The sequence below is a fragment of the Mustela erminea genome, chromosome 19 (assembly GCF_009829155.1).
Source record: "Mustela erminea isolate mMusErm1 chromosome 19, mMusErm1.Pri, whole genome shotgun sequence".
NCBI classification, from domain to species: Eukaryota; Metazoa; Chordata; class Mammalia; order Carnivora; family Mustelidae; genus Mustela; species Mustela erminea.
Genome location: NC_045632.1, coordinates 31,693,020 through 31,701,674, shown reverse-complemented (window position 1 = coordinate 31,701,674; position 8,655 = coordinate 31,693,020). Strand labels below are relative to the sequence as shown.

Below are 8,655 nucleotides of genomic sequence, written 5' to 3'. Positions count from 1 at the left end.
GAGATCAAGAGTCATACACTCCACCAACAGAGTCAGCCAAGCGCCCCTTTAAAGCACTTCTTTAACGGGTATTTCTTATGTATGGCAAATGATACTGCTTTTCCATTTGTGGAATTCGTATAGTTTCTTTTGAAATAATCTATTTAAATAAAAGAGTGATCCTTTGGATGGAAAGTACTAAGTAAATAATTATTTAGCATAATATATAATAATATATATTATATATATAATAATATAAAATAATAGGGGCGTCTGGGTGGCTCAGTGGGTTGGGGCATTGCCTTCGGCTTGGGTCGTGATCCCAGGGTCCTGGGATAGAGCCCCACGTCGGGTTCTCTGCTCAGCGGGGAGCCTGCTTCCCCCTCTCCCTGCCTCCTTCTCTGCCTGCTTGTGATCTCTGTCAAATAAATAAATAAAATCTTTAAAAAAATACAAAATAATAATTATATAGTATTCAAAAGTGTCGAGGTGGCCATCAAGACAGGGATATTTGCAGAAGGATCAAACAGGTCAGGTAGGATTACAAAAACCATCTTTACTACAACACATTTGTTTCCATCAAGTAAATGGTACCAGCAACTGTGTAGAGTGGTTCAAGACACATTGGGGCTATGCTGTTGCTGTGGGCTGCCAATCTCCTTCCTAGGATTCCTGTGCAGCTGGGACTACATTTCCCAGAACCCCCTTCCCAGTTCAGGGGTTAGAACCTGTAAGAAGCCCGGATGTGGGATCTGCAAAGTAGAAGAGAAGTCATCTTACTCTAGAGGCCATCTGTAGCCAAGAGCCTAAGATGATGCAAGGTTTACAGCAGCTTTCCAGAGAACTTCAAGAATGACTCAACTTTGGCACTGTAGCCCAAAGGGGTGAAGAGGAGATTCCTAGACTTGCTTAAGAATTGTGGGACCTTCCCAGCAAACTTGAATAATCACTCCTGTATATGCTAAAATGATGTGATAGGAGTTCTGGAAATCAGTCAAAGATCTACAGCAACCAAGCAAAGGCCCAACCAAGAAAAAGTCACACTCCACTGGTGGGAAATAGGGTTTGGTTTTATTTTACTGCCCCTCCTTTTCCCCCCCATGGCACAGTTTGGGGGAAGAAGGACTGCAAGTCCCAGTTCTCTTCCTGAAATCAGAGAGAGCAGGATGGAACTAATTCGTGATGTTCTAACCTGGCGGGGGGTGGGGGGGTGCTGCCTGAGGGACCAGCCTCTGTGGCATCTGACCTGGAGCTCAAACAGGAAGCAGTGGATGTGATTCAAGAACATTCAAGGGAACTACACCCCTGCAGAATCCTGAGGCAAGTGATTACTGATTGGGGAGCATAAGAAAGCAGGGAAGGCCCAAGAAGAAACAGAGGTTAGACTCGGGAAAATGAAGACATTTAAAAGTGGTCACAGGTAGGGCACAATATACAGGCCCAGGAAAGACTTATGTCCAGAAAAGACCTGAGAAGACCTCAAACTTTCATAAGAGGCTGATCCCAAGGCTCAGAACTTGCCTTGCTAATTGGTGAAGGTCTTGCCCGCCAGTCTGCAAAGACAGGGAGAGGTGGCTGATTTTTTAAATACCCAATTTTAAACAACAGATCACAAGGCATACAAAGAAAAAGGAAAACGTGGCCCACACAAATGAACAAAATAAATCTCCAGACACAGTCCCTGAAAACACACAGGCATCATACTTACTTGGCAAAATCTTTAAAAGAACTGTCTTAACATCCTTTTGTAGTTCATAAGCATGGTGACTGAGTGTGCACGCCTTGTCTGCCTTGAACCTTATGACCTTGGCACATCACCCATCTGATATAAAAAAAACAACAACAAACAAACAACCAAAAAAAAAAAAAAAACCTATCTTAAATGGACTCTAACAGCTAAAAGAAAACACAAAGAACTAAAAGAAATCAGGAAAATAACATGTGAACAAAATAAGCACTTGAACAAAGAGATTGAAACTATTTTAAAAGAACCAAGAGGGGGGATGCCAGGTGGTTCAGTTGGGTAAGCATCTGCCTTCAGCTAAGATTATGATCCCAGGGTCCTGGGATTGAGCCCCAAATCTGGCCTCTTGTTCAGCGGGGAGCCTGCTTCTCCCACTGCCTGCCACTCCCATTCTTGTGTGCGTGCTCTCTCTCGCTCTCTGATAAATAAATAAATAAATAGATAGATAAATAAATAAAATCTTAAAAAAAAAAAAAAAGAAAAGAACCAAAAGGAAACTCTGAGGTTGAAAAATATAATAACTGACTCAGAACATTCACAAGAGTAGTTCAGAGCAGATACGAATAAGCAGAGCAAACAATAGCAAACTTGAAGAGGAGTCATTTGAAATTATGAGTCTGGGGAGCAAAAAGAATGAAGAAAACAAGATTCAAAGGGACTTATGAGGTACCATTAAACAAGATAAGGTATGCATCAAGGTGGTCTCAGAAGAAGAGGGTAAGAAAGGAGCAGAGAGATTTGAAGAAATAATGGCCCAAAAGTCCTAAATTTTAGAAAACATATGGATCTACCTAACCACAAATCTCAACAAACTTCAAGGTTATTCAAGGAAAAACATGCATGTCCTTTTGTCCAAAAATCTGACTTTTGAGGAGTTTTTCTGTAAGGAAATACAGTCATCTTGAACCTGGGTGGACAGTTAGCTACAAGTATTTGTCACAGCCATTCTGTAGTTGTGAATAGTTGGACCAACCTATACATTCAACGATAGAAGTTTGGGTAAATAAAGCATATCTGTAAGATGAGACATTGTGCTGCCATTACAAAATGCTGACAATGTCCAGAACTGAACATAAAGAGAAAAGAAGGACTTATAAGATGCCATGTGTTATCTTATTTTTGTTACTCAAGTGTGTATATCTATTTGTGAGAGAGAATTTGGAAAGATGGCCATGAAAGAATGAAGAATGCATGAGATTAAGGATGTGCTTTTGTTTTCTTCTTTCTGCTTCTATTAAAAAAAAAATTTAAAAACTGAGAATAGCTAGTACCAAAAAGACAAGAAATAACAAGCATTGGCAGGAATGTGAAGGAAAGGGAACCCTTGTACACCATTGGTGGGAATGTAAATTGGTGCAGCCATAGTGGAAAACAGTACGGAGATTGCTCCAAAAATTAAAAACAGAACTACCATATGATGCAGTAATTCCACTGCTATATATTAACCCAAAGGAAAACACTAATTCAAAAAGACATGTGCATGCCTGTGTTATTGTAGCATTATTTACAATAGCCAAGGCATGGAAGCCACCGAAGTGTCCACCAGTAGATGAATGGATAAAGAAGGTGTGGTTTATGTGTACAAAGGAATATTACTCAGCCATCAAAAAGAATGAGAGCTTGTCATTTGTGATAACATGAATGGACCTAGAGGGTGTTATGCTAAGTGAAATAAGTCAGACAGAGAAAAACTAATACCACACAATTTCCCTTATATGTACAATCTGAAAACTGAAACAAATGAACAAACAGAAAAACGCAAATAGGCTTGTCAATACAGAGAACAAACTGGTGGCTTCTGGAGGGGAGGTAGAAGGAAGGAGGTGAAACAAGGGGATTCAGAGGTACCAGCTCCCAGTTATAAAATAAATAAGGCAGGGATGCTTGGGTGTCTCCGTTGGTTAAGCATCTGCCTTCAGCTCAGGTCATGATTCTGGGGTCCGGGGATCGAGCCCCACATTCGGCTCAGTGGGGAGCCTGCCTCTCCCTCTCCTTCTGCCTGACACTCCCTCTGATTGTGCTCTCTCTCTCGCTCTCTCTCTCTGACAAATAAATAAATAAATCTTTAAAAAATAACTAAAATAGTCATGGAGTTGAAAAGTACAACATAGAGAATCTAGCCAATAATACTGTAATACGGTGACAGACAGTGACTACGCTTATCACAGTGAACTTTAAAATATATATATATTGGATTTATAATAAGAGAGAAAATGGCTTGTTGAGGTTTTTTTTTGTTTGTTTTTGTTTTTGTCTTTGTTTTTTTTAAGATTCTATTGATTTGACAAAGATCCAAGTGGGCAGTGAGGCAGGCAGAGAGAGAGGAGGAAGTAGGCTCCCCGCTGAGCAGACAGCCCGATGTGGGACTCGATCCCAGAACCCTGGGATCATGACCTGAGCCTGAGCCGAAGGCAGAGGCTTTAACCCACTGAGCCACCCAGGCGCCCCTTGTTGTTTTTTTTTAATATTTTATTTTTATGACAGACAGAGATCACAAGTGCCTGTTTTAAAATTAGTCACATACCTAGGAAGTGCCAGAAGTGGGATTTGAACTGTTACTTCCCGGTAGGCCACGCCGCCTTTTGTCCCAGCACCAAATGCCCCGGCTATTAAGATTCCCTTCACTTGGAAGGGTCTCTTTCCCAGGGGATGCCCCCACCCCCACCCCCACCCCCACGATGCCCCACTGAGGGCTCCCTTCATAATTGTACGCACTCTAACAGGCCTAGAGAGGATTTATTGGCTATGAAGACCTGAAGTTTCATCATTCAGTGGGCTTTCTAGTCTCAGCTGCTAAGAGAAAACTTAGCTTTTTTTTTTTTTTTTGCTTCTGGATGCTGAACCTCCAAACACCATTTCACCTGCAAACAAGAAAGCCACTCACCTGGAAAGCCACATGGGCTCCATGCCCTCTTCAGACCTTCTTCACTAATCATGAGTGCAAGAGCCAAGAATCGGGATGACCAAGCAGTGAAAGCTAGATGTTCTCATTTTTTAGTTTATCAAGGTGTCTTTGCAAATTTCCTCTTTAATTTGCATCATTTTCCCCTAGCATAGCCTTCCCTCCCCCGGGGGGCTTTGGATATCAAACATAAACAGGAAATACGAGTTGGTCCCCTCACCTTTGCCAAAGCCTAAATGAAATCAAATAAAAAAAAGTAATAAAATAAAATGAATGATGGTCATTACCTTGCCATGGCCATTTCAGAGTAACAAGGTCTGACAAGTATTAATTCACCATGCAGCCATATACATGCCCAGATTCTATGATGCTACACTCACTTCCCAGGACTGCGGACTGAGATGTTTTCATCCAAAAGAATCTTTAGAATTCAAGTACATGAACTCTGAACTGTACGGTGTCTGCAGGAATAAAATTCCACCAGGAAAGGGATTCAGACAGAAGTCAACTGATGGATGGCTCCACTCGGAAATCTGCAGCTTTTAAAAATAAAATCAATCTCATCACAAATTCAGGAGTACTTTGCCACCAAGAGTATCAGGCAGAACTCATGGAAAACTCATGCCCTCATAAAAGATGCTAAAGCCCTGAAATCACTGACTCAGGGGGATAGCAAAGAAGTCTATTTTACAGGTGGGGACAGATGTTTTTCTAGCACGAGCTTTCAAGGTTCAAGAGAGCCCTGATGCCTACGGCAGTAGTGTTCCTGGTTAGAAAACTCAGCTTGGGTTCAACAGGCCAGGAAGGACCATCTTCCCTGGACCTGGGGTTTCCTAGGAAAGAGCTCATCTTCGGCTACTAAGGCAAAAACCACAGAGGTGTATAGTCAAGTTCCCGAAAAGAAGGAAGAATCAAGAAATGAAGGGAGCCCGGGTTTCCAGGAAGAGATTGAGGAATATAGCTGACTCTCTCTAGGACTAGTTAGGAGGTACAGGATGGAAGGAGCCAGAATCAAAACCCCAAGAGTGTAAGTTCCACTGACAAGAACGACTTTTTTATTCCTAGCAAACTAAGTCCTCACGCTGAAACTTCTAAAAGGGAAAATGTAGACATCAAAGCCATATCAAAGGAAAGCAAGGAAAAAAAAAAAAAGAAAAGAAAGAAATGGCGGGAAGGTTCATCAGACACCTAGGAGCCACCAGCCTTTCCTTTTCAGAGGTTATTAAAATGTTTGAGATACATATATATTATATTATTAGATACATAATACAATATATATATTCATATTTCAAAATATGAGAAAACCATAAAATTAAAATTAATAGAAGTTTCATTAAAATGCCTGAAAAACTTAATATTATAGCAACTTCATTAATGGCTAAGTTTAGTAGTCATAAAAATTCCATTATATTGCAAAGCAGTTTGAAGGGTAGATATTTCTCCCCTTGCACGAATTCCTAGGTGTACACGATGGCCAAGAATGCTCGACCATCATCAACAAAACGAGGTACTCAGAGCCAAGTCATTCCAAGGGCAAAACGACGTTTAAAGGTCTTTCTCACGGTCCTAGTGAATAGCGGAGGTGTAATGCGTGTGGTGGGAGGCGGGACGGGGGTCTCAGCGGGTAAGGGGGCCTCCCCCCATGTCAAAGCAGCCCCTGCACGTGGGCCACCGCAGATCCAGGGAGCCAGCAGCCAGGGGGAACGGGGTGGGGGGGGCTCGGCATCATCCCCCTCAGCGCCCCCCACCCGCCAGTCCCCACCCCGGCCTGATGGCCCAAGCCCTACCCAGCTCCCTGGCTAAGCTCCCACCTCACTCTTAAGCTTCTATCCTAACAACAGCCCCAGGGCCAGACCCCTAATTGTCAGCTTCTTCTAAGTGCTCTCCAGTCCTCCTTCCCCTCCCCAACACAAGCCCAGGGGGTCAGTCAGGTTCAAAAGGTGAAATAAATGAATCTTTACACATTATAAGGACCCAAGCAACATTCTCTGTGGCATTAGTGCCTGAAATGGCAGCTAGTAAAAGCAGGTGTGCCGGGCGCCCTGTCAGCTAATGACACTGATAAGCTTTGCCATGCCCGGTTCTGCTTCATTTCAAACAGACTGTTGGAAAAAAAAAAAAAAAAAGAGGGGAAAGCCAGAGCAGAAATAATTACGGGAGCTTCCAGTGAGAGCTCAGAGAGCCTGCAGGCAGAGACCAACGGGCCTGATTTCATCCTCTCCCTTTTATTTCTAGAACCTTAAACGTTCTGCTATTATAAAAGTCATCATGTCAGCCTTCTCCCCAGCCTCTCCGCTGCCCATTTTCAAATTGTATCAATTGGTAAAGCTTTGGGGCCGAAGGATTTTCATCTTGATTTATGGTGTCTGTGCTTTAAAGACGAAGCCAGCCCCACCGACCTGATTCCAGCACGGAGCCGCCCGTCCTGGGAACGTGTTTATCATCGGATCCTCCCTGGAAGCCCCGGGAAACGGGGAAGGCTTGGCCGGTCTCTTCTTTTCCTCCAGTCTTCCTTCTCCCTCCCTCCTTCTCTCTCTCTTCTTCCCTTCCCTCCTCCCTGCCTTCCATACTATTATTACTAAAGCAAACGGCAGGACAACGGCTCCGTCATCCATCTCCAGCTCGAGTGGGTGAAGGGGAGTCTTGGATCCTGAGCAGGGATTTGGGGCTGGGGCAGCCGGCTTCCGGCTTTCGGTTCTTGGGGAGACTGGTGACCTGGCTGGAACTGGTCACCAGTTCCAGTGACGCTGGCTTTGGAACTGGGGACCTGAGAAGAAAGGCAGAGCGGGGACCCCACAGAGGGGCTCTTTTAAACTACCACTTTCTAAACAAAGAAGCAACAGGGTTGGAGAACAAGGGCTGTGCTGGCCGTTTTAACCAGAGGATTGCATAAACAGTTTAAAAAACAAAAAAGTAAATAAAGAAGTGCATGCCTAAATGCCCGTTTCTGCAAGTCCTCCTGCATGGGGGGAGCACTCCCAGATGGTTTTTCTAAATTGGTGAGGTGGGAGCCCCAGAGAGTGGGTTATTTAAATGTTCAGCTGGATCGTGGGAGGGCTGCCCAAGCAACATCCACACTCCTCTCCTACATGCACCAGCCACCGGGGACTCTGGAATAAATGACCTGCTGGCTTTGTCATGCAAGAAGAGGGGCCCAGTCCCCCCCCCTCCCGTCACCTGCCACCCCCATGGGGGTAGCCAGCAAAAAACCAGAAGGGAGACAGGAGGCAGAGAAGGGGTCCCATGGGCACAGAAGTGGAGATGGAGCCCCCTCGGACTCCCCCCTAGGCTCTGTGGAGTGGCTTTGCAGCTGGGTGGGCTCAGGGCAGCGTGGGAAAGGCCTGAGGAAGACCCTGGTAGGAATCCCAGGGTCCGGTTCAGGGGCGGGATGGCACAGACGCAGCCTAACACGTAGATAAATTAATCAAGACACCTGTGCTGAATTTATCACCGGGGCTCCCAGGATGAACATGGCAAAGACGTATGAGGCCCTATCTCCAAATTTCCCCAGGAATGATGATGAAGGTTCCCCATGGTCTTTTTCCCTGATTCTCTCCAATTAATCTAAGTGTGCAGCTTATAGGCCTGATGACTTCCAGCTTTGCTTTTCAGGGTCTCATCAAAAATATAGATAGATAGATAGAGATGATATCGATCGATCTATCTATCTATCTATCTCACATCTTCCTGAGCAAGCCCCTTGCAAAGGCACCAACAGGACAGGTAAAACCACGTCCCCGGTCAAACTGGCGAGAAATAAATCTGTGTTGAGAGAGAGAAGGAGAAACAGAGAGAGAGAGAGAGAGACCGAGAGAGAGGAAAAATGGTAATTGTACCACAGACGCTGACAGACTTGACAGAAAGTGTCTTCATTGAGAAATTGCGATCTGAAGTTCTCCCTTGTTCCTTCAGAAACAGGAGGAGAGAGGCATGGGGGAACCTGACAGGAAGTGAGGATTCGAGACTTCAAATACAAACATTATGAAAAACAAGCAACATCTGCAAACAGTAAGTACTTATTTATATTTTA

At 44.2% G+C, this 8,655-nt stretch overlaps 1 pseudogene; it reads left to right on the top strand.

The window, feature by feature from the left end:
* The first annotated feature begins 1,718 nt into the window (after nucleotides 1-1,718).
* Nucleotides 1,719-1,807, top strand: LOC116580387 (annotated as a pseudogene).
* Nucleotides 1,808-8,655: the final 6,848 nt, after the last annotated feature.